This window comes from Candoia aspera, chromosome 3 (genome assembly GCF_035149785.1).
Source record: "Candoia aspera isolate rCanAsp1 chromosome 3, rCanAsp1.hap2, whole genome shotgun sequence".
NCBI lineage: Eukaryota > Metazoa > Chordata > Lepidosauria > Squamata > Boidae > Candoia > Candoia aspera.
The window spans coordinates 68,631,093-68,656,747 of record NC_086155.1 but is presented as its reverse complement, the minus strand read 5'-3'; the positions used below and the strand labels follow the sequence as shown (position 1 = coordinate 68,656,747).

Here is a 25,655-nt window from a genome sequence, read left to right as displayed (position 1 = left end):
AGCTGTTTTTGCAGCTGAAATTATGCTGTGAAAGTTAGACAGACAGTGGGAACAATCATAGAGAAAAGTCAGGCTAAAAAAATTTCATTTACAAGGCTACCAAAACACTTTTCAAGTCATCGATGAAAGGTAAGTTTACAGTTGTTATCACCACACATTATGAAAACAGATTAATTGCATAAGGATTGATCATCTGAACAAGCATGTGTTATGCCTGTGTTGAATTAGCACTCTGCAAATCCTTTGAAATAGGTCACACAGAACATGCAGGAGTATGCACAGATCACCTTTTGAATAATTAAACAGCTATGTCTTTTTCTGGGACCACTTGCATTTGGCTATTTGGGAACCTCTTGGGATTTGCTCTTTGAGTGAGATAAGCAGTGACTAAATTTGCAATATAAATAAATAAATAAACAAACAAACAAATAAACCTGCTCCTGGGTATCTCAGCATTTGTGGGGAAAAGAGCAGCAAAATGGCTGTGGGTGCAAATGAATGCCAAAAGAGCAAGAAGCAGCTTCCAGAACAGATGCACAAGCCTGGAAAAAGAGCAGCAGCTTAATGATTCCAGAAGAGGTGCTTTCAATGTCCTCCTGCATGTTCCAAGTCACCTATTTTAAAAAGGTTGCAGAGTATGTGTGAGTGTCTATGCATGCACGTGTGTGTGTGCATTTACATAAGTGTATTTGTATGGACTAATAACCTCACATTATTAGAGATTAATAAATTTCCAGGAAAATAACTTTTACTACCATAAGAAGAAACCCACAGAAATACCTCTTTTGAAAAATATAAAGCTGTAAACATCAACTGGGTTCAAAATAAATTTTATCAGCACAAAGGTGCACTGAGTAGCAACGTGGTTTAGGAGCTCTAAGACAAAAGAAGTAACAGAAACCTTACAAGAGAACAAACTGAATCTCCCTCATCCCAAGAATCACCAAAAGGGCAAATTTCTTCTCCAACTTCTTCAGATTTAGCGATCGTACCAAAACCATCTAATTAAGCCTTTTATTATGGATCTGACTATATAATCAATAGTTTATTATACTGCATCACAAATCAGTAAGTTTAAGTTAGACATATAAGCCCCAGATTTCTGTAGCTGTCCCAGTGCAATATTTCCTTGATAGAATTATTTCCTTCTGTTTACTGAAACCACAGTTCTGTGTTGCTGGATTCTGTAAGAGCCAAAAAGATATTTGGATTTTTATCCTCTCAGACTATCTTCTGTATGGAGCAAGTCCAAATGGTAAACACCATCTAGCTGAAAACCATCACTTCCTTTGGCTGCTTTCCCACCTGCCCATTCGTCCTTTGAATGCATTCAGCTAAGCAATCATGTCCAAATTATTTCATGCTTTTGAATGGTACTGGGTATGCTTTTTCCTCCTGATGCTACTGTCTGCTCTTCTTTTCTGAAATATCTGCTCATCCAGTGAATTTCTTCTTAATGGATCTTTGGAATTGCCTTCCTCAACTATTAAGTGTATTATCTGTGGAGTTTTTGAAATTGTAATAATGTGTGTTGGAATGCTGGCAGACTTTGAAAAAAAATCCCAACCTTCGAAAATAAAAGTCCGCAACCAAACTGTGTTGTGACAATGTAAATGTTTGTGGAAATGTATAAAAAATTCTACCAAGTCAGGAATACCTAAAACTATAGACTTAAAAGGATGTTTTAAGTGCATGTATTACAAAAGATGTCTCAGCAGATGACAGTACCTGGTTCAGAAGCTCCTTAGGGTTGGGCCTAGTTAGTATCTGAATGGCAGATCTCCATGGAATACCTGGGTTGCAGACTAAACTGAGGTGTTCAAATAATACCCCCAGAAGAAGACAGAAGCAAACCATAATGCTGCCAAGTAAACTACATGGACATATCTATGAAGTCAGGGAGAGTTGTGTCTGACATGTAAGAGAATTTACTTTTTTTTATTATTAAAGTAAAAAAAAATACTTTTTTATATTATTAAACATATACAGTACATACAAAAAGACTATGAAGATCATAAAGCTTGTTTAAATATCAGGAAAAGTTTAAGTAAAAAGAAAAGTAGTGATATATAGTTATAACTGACATATAATACATTCAAATAAGGCACACTGAACTTTTCAGAGGCGACAAAATGCAAACAGTAAGAAGAATTTAAGTAAAAGAACATTTGTTGAGTTTTGTGGACTGCAGTTAAATTTCTTGTCAAAAAGATGAAAAGCCATAAATGTATGTTATCATTCAAGAACATGTTGAACATTGATAGAAGAATTTAAAGTGTAACTGATGCAAGAAATTATTTGAAGTTAGCAATACTTTTTAACTAGCTTCTGTGATTTAATATAACCTTTCTTAAGTTGGTGAAGATCTAGATAATATGATAGAAATCAGCGATCAGAACTTCGATCTTGTTACATTTTAGCAAACGGTGGCTCACCATTGGGACTGGAATCAGTGATGTTATTTGCCAGCAACCTTCATTAGAAAACTGGGCCATGAAACTGGATTAAAGTCATTCTGTTCTAGCATTATGAGTCTAACGCTGGATGGAGATCCAGGCTGGGATGGCCTATGTCTGTGGCCTGTCACAATCTTTAAGTCAAGGAGACAAAACTGCATCCAGTTACTGTCTCCAGATAGAACATACATATTTCACAGTTTCTGTGGGCTTCAGAACTTGTAAACTGAAATTATCCACTAGCATCAGGTAACTAATGTGTGTGAGAAAACAGTTTCCTTCTTTCTCTCGGAAGGAAATGGATAACGTCTTCATGATAGATACATATACTGAGTACACCACACAGAGACACCACAGCACACACATTCTTGATGCCTGCAAGCTTTCAGACACCCACAATATAAGATATGGTTCCTGTATTGCTACAGGGTATTTTCTTACAAGAATTCTTGTGAGTCGTTTGGGGAACCAGACTGAATATTCACTTCTTCAGCTCCCAGGCTTTCCTTTCACTCTGTGCATTTCCTAGATGCATGGAGTGAAAGAAAGCTTCAGCCTTCTGTTACCTATAAGTATATTTTTGCCACTATAGATTTGCTTTTTTCTACCTGCAGTTTCAAACTAACAAGAAACAACATTTAATCTTTAAAGCCCTACATGGCATGGGACCAGACTATTTGAGGGACCGCCTCTTCCTGATTACATCTACACTGTCCCATCAGTATGTTGCGGGTCCTGTCTGCTAAAGAGTTCCATCTGACGGGACCCAGAAGACATACCTTTTCTGCTATGGCTCCCACCCTCTGGAACATCATTCCCCTTGAGGTGAGGTTATCCCCATCCCTAACCCTAAGCCTGTCTGTAACCTTTTGGAAACCCCTTAAAACATGGTTTTCCAGCAACCTTGGGGACCCCATGGGGAGCCTGTGAGATGGCTGTTATTCTCCCACTATCTTGCTTTTCATTTATTTTATTATGTTCATTGTGTTTTAATGGTTGTGACACTGTTTTCATTGTTGTTAGTTGTACGTTGCCCAGAGTCACATCCAGTGAGATGGGTGGCCATTCCTGGGGATGGTTAGTTTCTTAGAAGGACCCTGCTCTGCTTGGAAATCATAAAGAACTTCCAGCCATCGAGGTTTTTATTATATTTATTTTATTGTGTATTATAGTGTTTTACAGTTTTATATTTTTATTTATGTTTTATTGTAAACCGCCCAGAGTCCCTTTTGGGAGATGGGCGGTGATAAATTTGACTAATAAATAAATAAATAAAATAATTTTCTAAACAAACAAACAAGAAACAAACTTTTGCTCTCTCAACCCTCTTCAGTTTCAATTATTTTGTGCTTAACATGCCTCACCTATCCTGATCATTTTCAGCTGGATTTACTGGCCTTATCCCTGCCATAGATATTCATTGATAAAACACTTCTGCCTCCTAGATATACTGCATATATGATACTCCTGCTTGATCTCCTATGGAGACCTCCCTGAAAGGGATGTTCTTACAAGGTGCCCTGAAATTTTATGGAGGGATGCAGGCAGAGAGATAAATATTGTTTCAAATTAATGGTGGTATTTCCCCTTTATTTATATTTATTTTACAGTGCTTGTATACCACTCTAATCATTGATTCTGGGCACCTCACAAAATTGTTTAAAGATGAAATTAAAACGTTCGATAAATTGAACAATTGAAATTGTTCTTTCAAAAGAAAGAAAAAGAACTATGTAACATTCTAACAACTAATCCAGTTTCTTCTATACGTATGCTCTACTGCCTTTACAAAAGCTTAAAAGTGCAACTGTAAACTGCAATAACTTTAAAGCAAAATTTGGAAGAGTATCAAAATGTTTTGTAGAGGAGAACAAGAATACAATGCACCCCCTTAAAACTGACTGAAGAAGTGTAAAGAATCTCAGAAAAAGTTCAGTCAGCTAAAATCAGAGGTTGGGCTAGTTAGCATTTGCACTGAAAACCTTACTGCAGTGAGGCACATGATTTTTCACCTCTACACTCCATTCTGTCCAACAAATAAACCAACTTTTATTTGTTGCGAATTGTACAGCCTTATAAATTTGTTTAATAAATAAATAAAAAATAAACTTGACATGTTACTTCATTGAGTCTACTTACTACCTTTTAATCTGAGGCTTTCCCATCAAAGCCATCAAGAAGGCAGGGAGATGTCAAACTATGACATGAATTTAATTATGCTTTTTAATCTTGTGTTTTAACTCTGTGTTTTCTTTGTGAAATTAATCTGTTGGGGCCTTTGCTCTGGAATGGGGCTGCAGCATTAGGAAGGAAAGAATCTTCCCCTCATGCCATTTTCAAATTGCAAAGGAGACATTCCTAAATCTATTTGTCCAAGTTTTAAACTTAGTTCTTGGATGTGGAATGAAATTCTTCATAAAGAATGCTGCATTCTGGAAAGGACAGGCTAATTTCTATCTTACAACATTTTTAGGGGTTCAGAGAACTGTATGAGGAAGATGAAACTAGTCAAAATAGCCTCTCCTCTTTGAGGATAATTCTCTGGGTCCAATTAATGTAATTTTTTAAAAGTCAAGACAAGTATCTCTCATCAGAGAGAGGTGATATGCTTGAAAAATGGTGCAAAAGAAACAATTAATCCCCTCTTTCTCTGTGGCGTAACCTTAATTTGGGTTCTCCTCACAATTTATTTTAAAAAGCAAGTGGCCCGCTAAGCAGAATGATTAAATGTATATACTATATTAGGATATGAATATGCATTTTCTTAAGTCCCATAAGATAACCAAATTATTTTAAAAAGTCTATCAGAATCTCACACAGCTGCATGAGAATAGGATGAATGCGGAAAATAAGGACTTGTGTTATATATCAAAGAACAAGGAAGTTTATCATCCAAACTGTAACTGTCATTACTTCAAGTATGCTATCTCGACAAAAGAAGTGAAATAGCACAAAGACATACTGAGAGAAACTCCATTCTGTAAAACTGAGCTTTTCCTCCTGATTAATGCGACGTACAACAAAGGAGACACTGTCTGCCTAATTACGTTAAATACTTATCTTCGGGGATTAGCAGGGTGTTTCTGCTCAGTGTCACTCTTCCTGACAACCTAATGATAGATCTGTTTACTTAAGAAAGCAATTAGTAAAAATTTTTACTGTTTTCTTAACTGCCTTCATATCATGAAAATATTTGATTAACACATTCTAGCTTATCTTACACTGAGAACAACACATTCCACATACTTTGTGCTCTTTCTTCAAAGCAGCACCAATGAAGTTTGGAGTTATATTGCAACACCCTCACATTCCACCTTCAAAAAGTTCAACAAAATGGATGCTATATGAAAAATGTTCTTCAACAGAGCTCTTCTCCATTACAGAACTGTTAAAAGTAAGGAACTGTAAATAGGAGTTCAGCCTATTTGCTCCGAAGTGACTATTCATATCCCTATTCCTCAGTCAGCAAGCTATGTTTCTAAACACAGCCAGAACAATCATAAAATGGCACAGATTCATCAGCTAAACAAGATAACCTTCTCCCTGATGGAACATAGAAGTTGGAGATGGTTTTGAAGGAGACCTGATTCACTTCAGAACTTTCTTTTATGCACTCAGAACATGGAAAGAGAAATCCCCTTTTATTTATAATCCCCAATATTATCCCCTTGCTCCACTATTCATAATTTGTACAATTGCTAGAGCTCTGAACAAAATCTATGGTCTGGATTTCTTAGTTTTCAAAATTTATTTTAATGAAGTATTTTCTATTAATGTTTTACTATTTAGTTTTTATGATTTATTAGCTGTCATTGAGTGTCTACTGAAATGGGCTAAAAAACATTTCAACAAAACATAGAAGGAAAATTATGTTAGAATAAAATATATGTTTGGATAAATGACAGTGCTATGATCTCAGTTTTATAATGAGATGACAACACATGGAAAAAATGTGAAAAATGTAGTTGATCTACAGAATCCAATCTATTTCTGTTTATTGTCAATGAAGAACTAACCTTGTTTAACAGACCCGAAATTAAACATATGATGGCATGAATAACCAACTGTCTTAGTAAGAAACCAGATAAAACCAATGACTGTTCAACTAAACTTGGAAGACCAAATTTAGCATCTTGAAGTTTGTGAAGGACAGGTAGGAAACTATTTCAGACAGTAGATGCAATATTTATCAGGAACTCACTAACCAAAATTAAGGAGGTGCTTCAATTCTGCTTTGGTCATGAACTTTTCAAACCGTTATCAAGAGTAGCTGCAATGCAGTGTTCCAATGTGGGAGAGGCAAGGGCAACAGCCATTGAGACACAAGGACTGAATCAAGCAGAGGTCACAATTGTTTTGTTAAATCTGCCCTGACATAGAGGAGGCTTTAGCCAGCACCCAAAACTTTTCTTGACTCATTCACAGCCTAAATTTGATGGGTTGCAGACTCGGTATGGTTTCAGTCCACACAGGTCCTTGCGAATTATAAGTGTCTTTTGAAAGACACTATTACTCTCAATAAGAGTTTTGAAAAGCAAAATGTGGTTATAGAAGTCAATAGTACCATTTATGATTTTTAATGAACTTTTAAACTGTTTTTATTGTGAACCACCCAGGGTCCCTCCTTGTGGGGGAGATGGGCAGTGAAAAAACTGTGACAAACAAACAAACAAACAAATACAGAATTCAACATGAACAAGACAGGTAAGTAGTATCAAAAGAACAGAATATGTCCTGGACCAAACTTTTTTCCTCCCCCCCAAAAAACCCACCTCTAAAAATTAGAATTGAAACAGGCAAAACGAGCAAGTGAGAAACACTGCAATAAGATAGTTGTGCATATTTGTGTTGTAACTGACATGAAATTAAATGTTAAGTTTAAATAAAGTTTTAGTAACATTGACCAGAATTTCTCATAAAGTGTAGGAGAAAACGTCATAGCTTATTAAAGAGTACACTGGTCACAAAAAGAAATATAGGAAGTGCCTTGTTGTGAATATCTCACCCTTCATCCATATTTAAAACATTCTCTTTTTACTTAGTTGGGATGCTTGTAACTAAATCCATCCTCCCACCCCCTCTGCATTCCAATTTCTCCCATCTCCCTCCATTTCTACTTCCTGCACAACCCTGTAACCTTCATAATTCTTTCCTCTAGATATGACATTTTTTAAAAATAAAAATTTCTTCTGTTGCTTAGCTCATCCAAAGTCATACAGGTATCATTTTGGGCAGGGGTCAAATATGGCTACGGCAACATAGGATTTACTTGTATATCTATCTATCTATCTATCTATCTATCTATCTATCTATCTATCTATCTATCTATCTATCTATCTATCTATCTATCTATCTAATTTGTCCCTGCCCATCTCCTCCCGTTACAATATTTTGACTATCGTAATGCTATCTATGTGGCCCTGCCTTTGAAAAGTGTTCAGAAAGTATTCAGAAATGTCAAACAAACTTGATTTGAAGACACTTTCCTGTACTAGTGGGTGCAGAGTATTTCTTTTTTTTACTGATATAAAGTACTTTATCTATTTTTGTGTTTAAAAGATGATGCTGTATTTCAGACCGCACTTTATTACTGTTGTGGCCATAGCCTGTAAAAGCAGCCAGTTCAGACACATAATACACACTGCCATAGGCTCCGGCATGTAATCCACATCCACAAGAGAGAGGTGTACTTTGTCACTACCCACAGAGTGCAGGGTCAGATTACCCTCAGCTCCCTTTTGCTGGTGATAGGAACAAGTTTTAGTTTTTTTTAAAAAAAAAATAAGGACAGAAGTTGTGGGATCAAGTCAGTAAAAGAGTGGGGTCTAACACTGTTCTCCATAGCCTGGGAATTTCTAAGAAGCTAGAACAGTCTGAGTAAACTAAAGCAGGAGAAAATCTATTGCAAGGGTCTCCTACCTCTGTAGGAATAGGTAACATATTCAGATAGTGAGTGTCTGCTATTTCTCTGTGATGTGCTAAGTCAAGTCTAATTATCTTCTTTTCTTTGTACAAGCTAGTGAACTGTGTATGATTTCAGCTTTTATCCACGCTGGGCACGAAGATATTACTTTTATTTATAAATGTCTTGTAGTCCTTAATATTACATTACAACATCTATCTCACCAGGAGAATCCACCATTTGTGAGCAATGGGGTTTTTTTTTTTTGGAGGGGGGGAATTTTTACTTTTGAAATTACCAGCTGTAACTTTGTGATCTGAAAATCTCCATAATTTATCTTTACCAAGGTTGAGCATTTCCATTCTAATAATTAAAAAAAAAACTTTACATTTTACCTTTTCTCTTTTAAAATAACTTTTGATTTTGCTTATCTCTGGTGAGACTCGGCTATTTCTCAATAGGAAGGAAGGGAGGAAGAGCTGAATCATGGTCACATGCCTCTACACTACCAGGTGAGGTGCCTGTGGAAGATAAGCGGTAGCATCAGAAATTATGAAGCTGCTACCTCAAAGCAGGAAACAGGGCCTGGGCATAAAGACCCAAAGAGTTTCTGGAAGAGAAGGCTGGAAACTTCCCATACCCCAACTTACAGACTTGGCCATTCCACTACAATTGCTAAACACAATTTAAAGTGGAAATCTAGATGAGCCAAGTTCAGTAAATTTCTCAGCTGGAAAAGCCTGAGATAACCTCTGGTGATGTAATGGTTGGGGGAGGAAAAAAAGAGAGGAAACAGAGGTACTATTGTAGCCTCCTTCCCAGCTTTCTCTCCTTCGTTTTTCAGGATAACAAATAACAACAGAAGAAGACTGGGACAAACTCTATTTGAACAAACTTGCTACTTTCCCAAGACAACCGCAGGGTTTAAATATACTCATATTTAATGTTATTGTGGCTAAAAACCAATTTGGAAATCCTAATTATTATTCTGAGGGTACCAAGGTTGAAATGTTATCTCCCCCTGCAACTGTGTTTTCTTCCTGAGAATATGTAAGTTATGAATAATTAGTCCTCCCTTTATATGTGGATCCTTAAAAGTAAATTCAGAACTCTTTCCATCATTATAATAATGGAAAGGAATCTACTATAGAGAGAGGCCATATGCTGGGGGAAAGGGCCACTGTATGGGTTCCACCCTTGTGACTTCCAGTGGTAATGGAAGGACACAAGCTAAAACAAGTTCCACATTGCTAAAGAATATTGGAAGGAATTCATATTTAGGAAAAACAAAAGCCTAAGAAAATAGGCTTTGCCTAAGGGAAAAAAGATGCAATTTTCTCACAGTCCTTCCATCCATAACTTCTACGGTTCTAATGCAGTAATGTCAATGAAACAGATGATTGTCACAGATAATGGTCACTGGCTGCTCCATAAATTGCAAAGAAAGAGAGACATATTGATCCAATGCTAAGCTTCTGTCATCATATCTATGTCTATAAGAGCAGATGAAGGGTATTTAATTATTTTACTTAATGGCTGCAATGGAAAGCTCATACTTGTCTCCAAGTACTACTATTGACCTGCTGCATTTATTGTAGTTTCATATTCATTAATAGATTTTTGTTGGCTATAGTCAGATGGCCATAACTGAAGTGAGGCTGTGTAAAACCTGAAAATATACAAAAAGCAGCTACATCTCAACAGTGATTCATTAGACTCAGTGAAATATTGTGTGCCTGAAAGAGGATGACAATTGCTTCCAGTGGTTACCAGTAGAACACAAAAACAAACCAAAGAAACTATTGCAGGATAGGCTGTATTTCTTTAATCAGGAATATACAATGTGTGATTGTTTTATATCATGTGACTTAGCAGTGCTCTTGCAGATACCTCTTTCAGTACTTAGATGGTTCCCAGTCCTTCTAAATTTTAAAAAGATTATTTTAAATAATAATTAAATGGAGAACTAGCAAGGCAACAGTATTTAGTAAAACCTATTTCACAAATATATTTGGGTACCACAAATGCCTTGTTGGTTTCAAAAAATAAAATTGGTGGTTGGCTGCAGCCCAGTGTTTTGCTGGGAAGTATGCCTAGCAATTCAGAAATAAGTGAAGTGGGAGAAAGCATTTCACGTAATCTTAGAATCATAAGGCTAGAAGGGACTTCTAGTCCAAATTCCTTGTCCAGGGAAGGAATTATCACACCACCCCAGACAAAAAGCTGCCTAATTTTTGTTTTAAAACCTCCAGTAGGCTGTTCTAGTGTTTAATAGCTCTCACAGTCAGAAATTCCTCCTTATTTGAGTTTGGATCTTTCTTTGTAAAACTTCTACCCACTGCTTCTTGCCCTACCCCTGAGCATCTTACCTGTGTCAGCCCTTTAAATATTGGAAGACTTCCCTCAGCTTTCTGTTCTTTGGGCTAAACGTACCCAGTTCCTTTGACCTTCCTCCATAGATTTAGCTTCCAAGCCCATCACTACCTTTATCACTTTTTTCTGTACTCTTTCTAGTTCCTCAGTGTCATCTTGTATTGTGAAATCCAAAACTGGGCATGGTATGGTGTCCTTAATGCTCTCTGATGGCACTGAAGATGTTGCCTAGTCTGGCAATGAAACGTCTGCAAGAAAACAACAAGGCTCAGAGAGCACCAAGGACTCCACAGGTCAACCCTGAGCTACAAATATTTGCTTCAATGGGCATGGTATCCCAGGTGCAGTCTGTTCAGTGCAGCATACAGTAGAACAAAATGGTTATTTCTTGTGATCTTGATACTATATCTCTGTTGATGCAGCCCAAAATTGCATTGGGGTTTTTGGCAGCTGCTGTACCCTTGCTGCTCATGTGTCATCTGTGGTCTACCAGGACACCTACAAATACTACTGCTGAGTCAGGTACCACCTATCTTTTACTTGTGCATCTTGTTTTTCCTACCTAAGTGCAGAACCTTACATTTCTCACTACTGAACTGCATATTGCTGTATAGGTCCCAATATTCAAATTTATTAACATCCTTTTGAACAATAAGCATGCCTTCAGAGGTGTTAGCAATCTCTCCTCCTACCTGCAGTTTTGCATTGCTCACAAATTTGACGTGCGTCCCTTCTATCCCATCATCTAAGTCTTTTATGAAAAAGTTAAAGAGCACCTAACAGAAAGAGGAACATCCTAGTGTGTACCTCCCTCCATGCAGTCATAGATTCATTAAGGACCATTTTTGGGGTATGGTAGTTCACCCAATGAGGCTATGATCAACTTTATCAAATGCCTTACTAAAGTTTAAGTACACTACATCCACATTCCCTCTAATAATTTAGTTACTTCATCAAAAAAATCAAAAACATCTTTCTGGCAAGACCTACTTTTAACAATTCCACGCTGGCTTCTAATAATGACCTTGTTCCTTTCTAGGTGCTTGGTCTGTAGTTTCCTGGGGGAACTGCCCCCCCCCCATTTTTAAGATTGGAATAAAATAAAATCCTCACCAATATTATGGCACTTCCCCTGTACTCCAGGAGGTCTCAAAGATTACAGCCAGTGGTTCTGAGAACGCATCTACCCACTTTAGCACCTTGGGATGTAATCCATCTGATCCTGGAGGCTCAAATTCATTCAAAGCAACTAGGTGTTCTATCACCAATTGCTTAACTATTTTGACCTGCATTTCTCTTCTGCCACCCACGGTGTGGCTTCTGATAGGTTGGATCATTTTTTTTCCAGATGTATAGTAAGAATTAAGCAGTTCAGCCTTCTTAAAGAAATATTTTTGTTTGTTTTGATTCACATGAGCTTTAGCTCATTCTGTGTCTTAGATTTCCTCACCCCATCTGTACAGATTTGGGCCAGTATTCTGCTAGAATTGTGCTTTTGTTATAGTAACACTAATAATAACAATAATAATTTATTAAACTGATATGCTGCTCAACTCCCAACTACTCTGGGTGGTTTACAATTGCTAAAAATATTTAAGAAGAGAAATCAGTACAAAAATCAATATATGTCCCTCCTTCTAGTTTATCAGAGAGGTCTTTATGCAACCTCACTTGTTTCATAAGGTGTGGCCTATTTTTATTTCTCTTTAGTACTGTTTGTGTTTTCTTTCTGTCTGTCTGTCTGTGTCTGTCTGTCTGTCTGTCTGTCTGTCTGTCTGTCTGTCTGTCTATCTATCTATCTATCTATCTATCTATCTATCTATCTATCTATCTATCTATCTATCTATCTAAAATTTAAACCATACAATAATCAAAACTCTCTAGGTGGTTTAAAATAAAACAGACTAAAAATAATTTGAATAAAAACATATACAATAAAATAAAATGAAAAATGAAAACAATATATAAACTATGCAGTAGCAAGTCAATCATTCAAAAGCTAAAAAAATACAAATTAAAATACAATTTAAAAACCTGAAAAAACAGAAAAGCCTTTACCTAGCACAAAAATGATGTTAATGTGGGTGCTGGACAAGCACTCTCCTTGGAACTTAATTTTCTCATTTTTCAGAATTTTCCACATTCCTGAACTTTTCCCCCCATCAGGATTTCCATCCATGGAATCCTTCAGATAACTAAAGTCACCTCTCTTGAAATCAAGAACACTAAACTATCTTCAGTTCTCCCTGCATGCAATATGATGAATTCTAGACTTATACCATCATTCTCTCCCAAGCTTTCTACAGCTTCTACTTCTTGAACCATTTCCTCCTTGTTAGTAAGTATTAAGTTGCATATAGCTGATTCCCTAGTTCCACTTTCCACCTTTTGGATGATGATAGGTACGTCAAGAACCTGTTGGCTCTCCCACTTGATGTTGGGGTAGTTGAAATCCTCCATTACCACAGTGGTGTGTTTCCTGGATACTATGGCCCATCTGATTTGCAAACAATTTCATCTATATCTTCTGCTTGATTGAGTGGTCTATAGTACACACCCACAACAGTGTTTTTGTTTCCTCTAAATTATCCTAATGATAATAATCCAATCTTCTATATTAGTAAGTTCCCATTAATGTAAGATATATGTGAAAGTGTCTGTCAATGTTATATGTGTTAAATACTGCTAAGGCTAAACCTCAGTTAAAAACAAAAGCACAAGAAGTTTATATCAGATTAATGACAACCCCAACAGCAGGGAAACAATTTTAATGAAAGTGGAGATAAGAAGCCAAAAACAGCTACCCTCTTTCACAAAGCAGCAGCTGAAACTATGTTCCCAATATCTTGGCTTGCTGATTCTGGGGGAGACACTAGGTTTTCAATGGCAGAAAATCCTCCAGACCACCAATGTACCAAACTTAAAGTGTGCATGTGTCATGCTTTTACTGTAGATTGTTTGGTAATTTTTGATAATGTCTGGGTTTGATAATCTTTGTCTAGATAACTAAGTAGCATGCTTTGGACCTATACCTAATAAAATATTTGAAGAGCTAGAACTGTAACTATGATATATTAGAATGTTAACGATAGATCAGGGGTGGATAATTTATTTCAGCCCAGGGGAAACTGAGGAAAGGGCCCAGGTGAGTGGAGGGAGGTGTTTTCTAATACTATGCAAGGCAGAGTGAAAACATAAAAAATGTCATATTTTACATTTTAAATCAAAAGTAGTGATGTATCATAGAAGAATTCAGCCTATACTTCCCCTTCTAAATACTCCATTTTCAAACACTGCCATTTTCATTTTCTATCTGCTGAACAGTAAATCCTACAGAAATCAATAGTGCATAGTCCCAAATTCTGAATCAGAAGATGAGGACTTCAATGAACTTCAGATAGCATGAGATGGAACTTCCAACTCAATAAGAAAAAAGCCGTTCAAACTTCTAGACAGCAAAAATAGAACTTTTTGATATCCATGTAGAAAGGTCACCCACCATTCAGTCCATGCATACCTGCATTGCCAAATCATAAAGAAAAAGGACCAAAAAAAAAGGTTCAATCCCCACTCCCTCCCTTAAATTAACCACTGTGTCACTGAGCTGTTCACCTTTACTTAGATTTAGACATGATTGAGTGAAAGCAACAAGGTGGAATTGTTAATAGCAAGAGCAGGTCCAGAGAATTTTGGAGAACCTTGCTGTAGGTCTGAAACACAACGACAAACTCTGGACAACACTACAGAAGAACCAAATACATTAAACCTCACAGGAAAAGGCTGAAACCTTCCAGAAATTCAGAAAGATCTAGATGATGGCAGAAATCGTAAAATGCACAACACACAGTCTGGGAACCTACCTTATGCAACTTAAATTATCATAAGCATAATGTGCTCTGGGAAAAAATTATCAGGATGTGATTGTACACTCAGCACAAAGGTTTTGTGAGCCAGGCTGAGGAGCCTCTGCAATCCACACTAGTCCAAGAGAAAATCCCTATTCCTACAGTATGTAAATGATCTTCTAAACCAGTATTTTTCAACCTCAGAAACTTTAAAATGTAAAGCTGAACATTCTTCAACTCCCAGAATTCCCCAGCTAGCACAGATAATTCATTTACAAGATCAAGGTTTGGGGCCAGTGCTCTATAGGATGTGAGTATGCCCTTGATAGAAAAGAAAAGAAAAGAAAGACTATAGATGTATCAAAAAAGAGAGGTTAACAAACAGTTACAGGGTGTCAGATGGCAATAGTTTGATTGTTGATGCAGCTTTAGGAGCCCAAATAACAGCTAGATTGACTGTTGAGCATTTATTTTGTTCCCCTTGTGTTCTGCTTCTACTGTATATTTCCAAATAAAGCACATATTTTACAGAATCCATTAATTCTCTAGCATGCTATCTCTTAGGGAGATTCAGTAACAATGTAAGTGGAACAAGAAATGATTTTGAAAGAAACTTGATTGGGGAATTGTAGAAGTTACCAGAACTATATAAAGAGGGCATTGTATTTAGGTATAAGTATTTTATATCTTGACTTTAAGTTCAAGTGTTCTCTCCCTCACTTTTAAAGATAACATTTTGTAGGAGTTAGAACATTCTTAGTACTGCTGTAGCACTTAATAAGACGTTCATAATGCTACCCTGGAGTTCAATGCCACAACCAGAAAATTAGCGAAAGAAAAGTTAGGTCCAGCCATATCAAAAGAGAAAATTCCTTATTCCAATACGTCAAAATGTGTCATGTGATAACTCCCAACTTCTGTAGGAGTTTTCTGTTAAGATATTTCAGTTGGGAAACAAGAAAATTCCTTCCCAGTTTTCCTCAAGACTTTTCTCTGTTCTGCTTTCGATTCTCTCCTGGCTTAACTGTGCCTCATCCTTAACAAGGTCTGACAGTTACTCACCTGATCTCTTATCGCTCCCTATATTTATTTTTCATACAGAATCACCTACAGTGATATAGAGAGATTTCATTTTCCGAAAGCTTGTAACAGAAACTTATGAGCAGAAGATTCACATTTTCTAAGATAAAATAATAAAGGAATAGTAAGAAACCCTAAAATTCCCAGAAACATATAAAATGCATACAAGATTAGCACAAAAGTTATTTCAGAACTTTCAGCTGACCTAGGAATGTCATCTTTGGCTTTACTCAATCTTCACATGGCAGTCTCTTCCACTCATCTGGTGCCAAGAGACCAAAGCTTTAAACTGTAAAGCAAACTTTATCCTACCATGGGCATGTTACAAACTGCAATGATGAAAAAATTATGAACCATACTCTGCAACATGATAAAGCAAACTCTGGCTTTTAAACTTGCATCTTGATGTCAGACACAAGTAGATTAATCACCTGCTTTATGCCACCATTCATGCTTTGCCATTGGCCACCTGCCATGTCTCTCAATTCCAAAAATTCCAGAAGGGTATGCAACCAGAGAGGTCAACTAGATTGAGCCTTTTGCAAAATTATCAAATGATTAAAGTTATTTTTAAGGGGCAATAGTCATATTTTTAAAATGTTTTAGTCAATATGTAAACTATTTTAGGCACAGATAAAATATTCACCTGTAATTAAAAGGGGTGAGAGGACACTGTTCGTTTTAAAATAAAATAACTGCACATAGCTTATGATGTTTAATAAAATTTGCAAGACAGGCCAAACAACTGTCAGTTTTAAAGATGGCCACATTAGCTAAGAAGGGCACAGCACCTTTAGTGGGTTAAAGAATGCAGTTTTGGGGGAAAAAGAGAGAGAGAAAAGAAGGTAAAAGGAAATGGCAACTTTTTATATAATTCAGCTTCACAGAGTGCATTTGACTATGGCAGATTAAAATAAAATGAATTTGAAGCCAAGAGCTTTTAGGTGCATTTATAGCTATATAACTGATTATACTAATTTTTAAAATGGAGCCAACTGTAGAATTGTAGCACAGTGCAAATTCAAGCCTGAAGCTGCATGATTTTCTAACCAAGCACCCTCATTATCTCCTCTTGCCTTCCTTCCCTGTTAGCAAAAAAATTTACGTGATGAAAGTGCTGAGATAAAGTAATGGTAAAGCGGATACCACAAGAGATATTTGAAAAGCAGAAATAATTTACTTCGTGTCTGCTTTGTTTTACTTTGCTGAGTCTTCCTGTATGAAAGGAAATTCATCTTTTCTGGCAGACTCCAGCCTTTCCAGGCCTGAGAACTCCCCAAGCACACTAGAGTGCAGGTAAATGGATGTGAGTGTCCATGAGTACAATATTAGGAGCAGAGATTTAATGCACTGTTTTGCTTGACTGAGCCACAAATCACAGAAACACAAAATTTGAAAGTCAGAAAAGAGTGGAGTTCATCTAGTCCTACCCCCTGCTCAGTGCAAGAATCTTGCAATTAAGATAGTGTATTATGGGACTGAATAAATTTAGAGCAACAACAGAGTTTCAGGCAGTGTTTAAAATACTGTCTGTCTTGGAGCTAAAAAAAGGAACAACACTCCCAAGACGTATCCTGTATGGATATCCTTAAACTTGTCTATATCCTGTATGGAATGATCTTTCCAAAGTTTATTCCAACACTTGCAACAATAAAGCATCAATTTAAACCTGCAGTTCTCACATTGCTTTGTATATGTGAAATGCTACATTGTTATGTACAACCAGTCCTGCAGTATACTGTAGATAAAATTTAGCAACACCAAGTACAATTAACACAAAAGGCTTAAAGAAGCATTTTTTTAAGTGGGAGAAAAATATCAAAATATATTTCCCCACTAGGTGGAAAGCACAGTCTGCCCAGAAATGAATGAAAATTGAGCTTCTTTTTTTTTTTTTAAAGTAGTGTAGCTTATCTGATGTCAGTATCACTATATTATAGCTAGCAAAGAAAAAAGAAAGAAATGAAAAGCTGTAAATATCTGATATTATTTTGGCCAAGGTAAGAATAGAATAAAACTTCCAAATCACCCTTCTGAACCTCATCCCAAGGCAATGATTCTGGGTTTTAATTCTTTCCTACAACTCATCCTGTCTATTCCTCTTAGCCCATTATTCCTCCATTTTTTACTCAGTTTCCCCTGAACATATGCCAGTTCATTTTCTTTCCTGAGGTTTAATAATTTCACAGAGTTTTTCCTTTCCTTCTGCAGCATATGATAAACATTAAGGACATCCCTTCTTTCATTTTTACCAGGCCCTCTGTAACGGTATGTGGGAAAGAGCTTGGGAAATGGGGCAAAGAGCTGCTGCCTAAGGAATGGTCAGGTAAGAGACAGCGTAGCCCGCAGCTGGATAGTGGGTGCGGCCAGAGGCTCAGAAGGGACCCTCCCTAGTTTCTCAGGCTGTAAAGGAGACAGTAGGAGAATTGTACTTTCAGACCTGCAAGATTATGTTAATGTATGTAGCTTTACAATAAAGTAGAATTAGCTTATTTGGTAATTCTAAGGCACCCTCTGGAAATTTATCAGCACTCTTCCCTAAAGTGAACTACAGGTAATCCTCACTTAACAACCCTAATCGGGCCTGGAATTTCTGTCGCTAAGCGAAGCAGTCATTAGCATCATATGACTGCACCCCTTAGCGATGGCAGTCCTGGTAGTCCCGGTTGTGATTGTTAGGCGAGAACCTCACACTTCTGCCCTGCTGTGCTCACCTCTGCTTCAACTCCCCACACTTGCCTATCTCCCCCATCTCTGCCTTTTAGCTGCCCTGCACTCCACTGCTGCTGCCTACTGCTGCCACCTCCTGCTAACCTTTGCCGTCTCCTTCATCCCACAGGGGCATTGCAAAGGGCCAGCAGCTGCCTCGGCCGGTGTGGTGGATTTCAGTAATGCTGCTGGTTCTCAGGAAGGAGGGAGCACATTCCAAGGAGGAGGACAAGATAAGAGGAGAAAGCTAAGTGGTTCAGAATAGCCCTGCCCCTAGAGCTTTCCCAGGTTATTTCCCCTTTGGTGAGGTGGAGTTGCTTTAGTCTGGCAAGATTTGGCCTACACCAAGTAAGCAAAAAAAGAACTGAAGTTTGGCTGAACTGATCCTCTGAAGTTCTTGGCCTGGGCCTGACAGCTGGGTGTGCCTTTTCAGCAGCGGGAGGGAGAAGATGGTGAAGAAGCTGGGGACAGCAGGTGTAGGCAGCAGCGACAGAGTGCAGGGTAGCTAAAAGGGCAGAGATGGGGGAGAGAGGAGAGTGGGGGAGATGAAGTGCATGTTGCAGTGGTAAATGCAGGCCAAGCATCCAAATTTTGATCATGTGATGGGGAGCACTGCAACGGCTGTAACTTTGAGGACTGGTGGTAACTACCTTTCATTCATAACTTTGAATGGTCGCTGAATGAATGGTTGTTAAGTGAGGTCTACCTGTTTGCTTCTAACCCCTCTTTACTGTTTTCTGTTAGCAAACACAGAGAAAATTCTAAGTCATCCATTTCTCCAGATTTTGGAATACTGGTCTTGGAGTGACTTTGTGATAATCAAGTAATACAAACTAGTTGCACTCATTCACCATTTCTTAGTTAGATCACAAATAGAAATCCAAAATCAGTATCTGCCTTTCAGTATTGCATACAATAAAACATGCAGCAAGTAAGGAACAAAATTTTCATACAAAAATTGAAGGACCTATTTTTCCATACAACTTCTATTATATCAGTGATATTAAAATATAACTTAGCAGTTGAAAATTACTGTTTACTTATTAATAAATCCTTTCAAAATACCTTAAAGCTACTTTGGTGTCACCAAGGAATACAAACAAAGGAAAGAGAGAAAAACTCATCAGAAAGATGTACAATTAGAATACTTCTCTGGTCACATAAGCGATTTATAGTTATGGAAAGGCAGGGCTACAGAGAAGCTCTCAAGGCCAGCTTAAAGCCAGTATTGTAGAGGGAGATATAATTTAATCATCTGAGAAATACTGATCATCAAAAATACTGGCCACCACTGGTACACCTCTTGTTTCTCTTCCTCTCCAGTCTAACTGTGGCAGGTATGAAACTAGCCCACATAGAGGACATGAAAATAGTTCCTCTTGGAAGCAGTTAACTCATAGACAAACAAGGCCCGGTTCAATTGTTACTGCTCTTATGAGTTCTTCTCCCCAACAGAACCATCCCAAGCTGACACCTTGTCCTTCAAGGAGGAGGTAACCTATCTGGAACTGGTTTCATATTGTCATTTAGATTAGCAGAATTCTCATTTAAAAAAAAACAATCCCAAACTTCTGTCTTATCAGAATTAAATTTTCCTTGTTCTTCAGCCATCCCAACGTCAGGATAGGCCCAGGCTCCACAGGATTTGTAGTTAGAGAACATTAAGTCAGCATGTCCACAGCATACTAATGACATAATTCTTCCACAATGGCTTCCTATACTGAAAGTATGGAGGATAAGCCTGAACTCGTGTGTGTGTGTGTGTATTGCATGGCACATGTAACAGCTTATACAACTATTAAATCAAAAGAGACTTGAAAATTACCTACTAATAAAGCCATAGCACAAACTTTTATATTAACAAAAGCACCTCTCTCCTCCAATGCTATTGCAGAATAAAATCAATTTAAGTGAACGATTTGAAAAGTTTTGTTTTTCTTTTCTTTTTAAGAGGGATCAACCATCTGTCATTTTACAGTAAAATACAGTTGCAGCACACATTCCTTTGGAGGGCAAGCCAATCTAATTGAGAGAAATATTTTGGGATAAGAAAACCTTGACAACCATGGAAACCATTATTCAACACTACAAACGCTTGCCTAAGAACAGAAATGGATATTAACAAAGGATTTACAGCTGCAGAAGTATTCAGCTCCTGTAGCCTTTCAAATACCAGTTCATACATTAATGCTAGTTCTCATCAAACTTAGAATAAATAAATTGAGTTCAGCTATTGTCCTAACAGTCAGGAACCACGCTGAGACAAGGAATAGGTCTCTAGTGTTTTATTACTGCTACATTAGACAGAAAATCCTAACAAACTGAAGAAGCGTGGGAAAAACCCAGAGAGATAAACCCCAAAGTCAAGGCGGGTCTGATCTGTGTCTCTTTGAATGGCTGCTTAACTCCTCATTACTACGCATGCGTTTTCCCCCCTGGGTAGGGGCCCCCTCCTGCTCACCATCAGTACTCATGACATCACCCTCCCCTCCAGATTCACATTCCATTTCAGCCCCCTCCCTTCCAGAGTTCCTTCCTCCCTCCAGGGTCTCATGAGAGTCCATCTCCCCCTCCAAGCTCCCATGGGAACTGGGCAACGATGGAAATTCTTCAAAGGAAAACTCCTCCAAGGATGAATCAGTGCTGTTCTCCAGGTCTGATAATGCTTCTGGCCCAGGTGGCTGCTGCTGGAAAATAGCTAGATAATTAGAAGATTCTTCCCCCCTCCCCCTTGGGAAACGCAAGCCGGAGGTGGAGGGCTGCGGCTCCCCCTCCTCCTCTCTCTCTGGCCTCAGTGCCTCTGGTGGGGTTGGAGGTTGCCAACTTACGAATCCTCTGCTTGGGATTCCTCTGCTTGCTCAGTCAAGTGAGGAATCTCTGGTAGAGTGCGAGGCTTGGGTTTGTGAGGGAAAAGCTGATGGAATCATTGAACCAGCGCTGGTGCATGCACATCTCTGGCATTTTCCCACGTGCGCTCTTCCTCAGGGTACCCTTTCCAGTGTATTAAATATTGGATGCCCCTTCCCCTCCTCCTAGAGTCCAAAATTTCCTCGACTTCGTATTCCTCCTCCCCCTCCACAATTATTGGAGGTGGGGGGGCATTTGCGATCATAAGGTACTTGGGGCAGGGTCTTTGGCTAGCAAGGCTCTGTGAAAGACTGGATGGATTTTCATGGATGCTGGCAGCTTTAAGTGATAAGCCACTGGATTTATCTGCTGTACCACAGTGAAAGGGCCCACAAACTTAGAGTCCAACTTCTTGGAGGGCCTGGTAGAGGTCAAAAACTTGGTAGAGAGCCACACTTTGTCTCCTACCGCAATCGCTGGCCCCTCTTGTCTGTGAGCATCTGCAGCAATCTTGTAAGCACTCTTTGCCCTGTTCAGCTGCTCCTTTAACAACTCCTGTGCGGCTTGTTGCTCTTTAAGAAAATCAGCCGCAGCTGGAACAGTTCCCTACTGGGAGGAGGTGGGCAACACCTGAGGGTTAACCCCGTAGAGTGCTTGGAAAGGAGACATCTTGGTAGAGGATTGCACAGAGTTGTTATAAGTAAATTCTGCCATGGGGAGCAGGGCTGGCCAATTGTCTTGCTGATAAGTGGTGTAACACCTGAGATACTGCTGTAACCATTGGTTAATTTTCTCAGCTTGCCCGTTACTAGCCGGATGATGCGGTGATGATAGGTGGATCTGGACCCCTAATGACTGGAAAAGCGCCCTCCAGAACCTGGAAGTGAACTGAGGGCCTCTGTCACTCACCAAGTAATTTATCATGCCTCTATACTGAAAAACATGGTCCATAAACAACTGCACTGTGGCTTGCACAGATGGGAGGCCCTTGCAAGGAATAAAATGCATCATTTTAGTGAAAAGGTCCATCACCGCTAGTATGGAAGTCAGCCCCTGGACTGGGGGTAAATCAGTGATGAAATCCATGGAGATTGTATCCCAAGGCCTACTGGGGGTGGGTAGGGGTTGCAAGAGTCCTGTGGACTTCCCTGGGAAAGGCTTGGCTCATCTACAGGTATGACAAGAAGCAACGTAACCCTTTAAGTCTGCAGTCATCTTAGGCCACCAGTAGTCTCTCAGAGCTCTATGGAGAGTTTTGAAAACACCTCCATGGTCTGCCGTTTGATGGTCATAGCAAAGTCTCAGTACTTCTTCCCTCAATGAGGAGGGGATGTATAATTGCCCACTATGCCAGAGGATTCCTGCCTCCACATTAAATGGGGAGGCAGTGTCTTGCGGGTCCCTATGGAGGTCATCCATCCTGGCCCTGGCATACAGGTCCTGTTGCTGCTGAGCTCTGACTCTTGTAAATAGGTCCTCTGCTTGTCTGCCTGCTGCTAAAATCTCTGTCAGGTTCCCCCTCATAGACTGCTGAAAGTTGTGAGGTTGTAATATGGTAGCTTGTACCTCCTGGTGAGTAGCGGGGGTTGCCTGAATGGATCGAGACAGGGCATCTGCCAAACAGTTCTGCGCCCCGGGAACATAAGAAATAACAAAATTGAAACGGGAGAAAAACTGGCTCCATCTGATTTGGCGTGGGGTGAGGGATCTGGGGTTTTGTAGAAGCTGTAAATTCTTGTGATCAGTGCAAACTTTCACAGGAAAGGTTGCACCTTCTAGCCAGTGCCTCCACTCTTGAAATGCTGCTTTAATTGCCAGCAACTCCTTGTTAAAAACATCATAGTTTCTCTCTGCTGGTGAGAGCGTGCGGGAAAAAAATGCACAAGGGAGCAATGTATTCTCTGTTTTGTTAGTATATTGCAATAAAACAGCCACAATAGCAAAATCTGAAGCATCTGAATGGATTATGAATTGCTTCGTGGGATCAGGGTGCTTTAAAAGCGGCTGGGATGCAAAGGGCTGCTTAAATTCTTGGAAGGCTGCTTGCTCCCTCTCCCCCCAAAAGAATTTTGATCCTTTCTTCAAAAGCTGTGTGAGGGGTTTAGCCCTGTCACTAAATGTATTTATGAATCTCCTGTAAAAATTGCAGAATCCTAGAAATTTTTGTACCTCTTTCACATTTCGGGGGGGGGGGGTTGCCAAGAGAGAATTGCCAGGACCTTAGAAGGATCCATGGATATGCCTTCTGTTGATATTTTATAGCCCAGGAAATGTAATTCAGTTAAATCGAAGGCACACTTCTCTAGCTTGGCAAACAGCTTGTTCTCTCTCAGTCTTTGTATGACATTACGTACATGGCTTACATGAGTTGTAGCATCCTCAGAGAATATTAATATGTCATCTAGATAAATGACCAGATACTTATCTAGTAAATCAGAGAAAATTTGATTCATAAATCAGGAAAATATGGCTCCTGCATTAGACAAGCCAAAGGGCAAAACAAGGTACCCAAATTTACCAAACCTGGTATCGAAGGCAGTCAGATATTCATGCCCCTCTTTCATCCGGATCAGATTGTACGCATTCCTGAGGTCCAACCTAGTAAAAATGCGTGCTTTCTGTAAGCGATCCAGCAGAACAGATATTAGGGGGAGTGGGTAATTTTCCTTGACCATGACTTTATTGAGGGAACTGAAATCATGCACCACTCTCATGGGCGCCTCCTGGTTTGCTGGTGCCAACGGGTCAGGCTTCTTTGATACGAAGAAGGTAGGAGCAGACGCTGGGGAAGTAGATGGTCGGATTAAACCCTTTTGGAGATTAGAATCCAAGTAATCCTTTAAGGTGGCTTAAAGGTCCTTTGGGGACATGGGATATTGTTTCCTTGCTGGAATCTTGGCTCCTGGTATCAACTCAATGGTGCAATCACAGTCCCTATGGGTGGTTAGTGCTGTGGCCTCTTGTTAGCTGAAAACGTCTGCAAAATCTGCATGCTTGGCTGGCAACTGGACCCCCGCTGCTTCTGTGACTGCATTGGTTGCTGGAGAGAGAAAAGCGGCTTGAATCTTGTGGTGCTGGCATTCCTTAGCTGGGAAGGAGATTGCTCCCATAGTCCAGTTCAACAATGGGTTGTGGATCTTCAGCCAAGGTGTGCCCAGGACTATAGGCACATTAAGTGATGCAGTAACATAAACTTGGATCCACTCAGTGTGGTTTCCCGTTGTTAGCTGCAAAGTTTCTGTGAAACTTCTAATCGGTCCTGCCTTGAGGGGCTGGCCATCAATGGTCTCAACTTCTATGGGACGTGACAATGATCCCATTGATCAGGATGTTGAGGTCTTGTACAGTCTGTACATCAATAAAATTGGTGGAAGCTCTGGAATCCACGAGGGCCTCTAGCTTGACCTGGTGCTCTGGGTTTACGTGCATTATGACTGTTAAGTAGTAAAAGATTGCCTGGAATTCTCGGAATGAGCCCTTCTTAATTGATTGATGGTCTCCCTGCTGAGCTCTGTGGAGGGAGACTGATGGAGTTTCCCTGGTTGGAAGTCGAGGTGGAGGTGGCTCTTGGTTCTGCTACTTGCCCTGGGGCTCTTATGGAATTTGCTTGGCTTCTTGCTGGGCAAGCTCTCACCATGTGCCCCTGGACTCTGCAGTAGAAACAGAGGGCTCTCTCTCTCCTTCTCTGTCTCTCTCGGAAATAAGCCTCCTGCTCGCCCCGATCTGCATTGGCTCTTCTGGTCCTGAGTAAAGAGATGCTGCAGAGAGAGCTGGAAATCCTGGAAGCGCTCTGAGGCCCCTGTTTCTCCCCGGGTGCATCTGTCTGAGCTCTTCTAGTCTGGCGTCTATGACCACAGACAGTTGATATAAACCTTCTAGGGTAGCTGGTGTTCCCTGGCGCACTAATTCATTTTTAATTTCTTCATCCAGCCCCTGTTTGAATTGGTCTTTCAAGGCACTCTCATTCCAGTCCAGATCTCCTGCTAACAGCTTGAAATCAGCAATGTAAATTCCCACCCTCTTGTTGCCTTCCTTGAGCTTCCGAATTTCCCGGCTGGCAGTGACCTCTCTGATCGGGTCGTCAAAGTGTGCTCGGAACCCTGCCAGAAAATTCTGGTAGTCGTTGAGAATTGGGTCGTTGTTCTCCACCATGGGAATAGCCCATTTGGCTGCTGGGCCCTTTAGCAGACTTAAAATGAAGGTGACTCTGGTTCTGTCTGTGGGAAACTCTGCCAGTCTGCTGTCGAAAAACATTGTGCATTGTGTGAAAAACATTCTCAACTGTCCTGCTTCTCCTCCAAACTTCTCTGGTAGACTGCCCTGGGATCTCAAGACTACTGGTGGAGCTGCTGCTGCTGGCACCGGTTGTGGGTTAATCGGAGCTGGTTGTTATAACTGCTGTAGCATGGCTGCTTGTAATGTGTTGATCTAGAGATCTACTTG

At 39.5% G+C, this 25,655-nt stretch overlaps 2 protein-coding genes across 4 annotated transcripts in view; one reads left to right on the top strand and one right to left on the bottom strand.

The window, feature by feature from the left end:
* NFIA (nuclear factor I A) overlaps nt 1–25,655 on the bottom strand; it is a 327,174-nt gene that overhangs the window by 67,121 nt on the left and 234,398 nt on the right. The window lies entirely within an intron of this gene.
* The window catches only part of TM2D1 (TM2 domain containing 1), a 310,656-nt gene that overhangs the window by 152,620 nt on the left and 132,381 nt on the right, over nt 1–25,655 (top strand). The window lies entirely within an intron of this gene.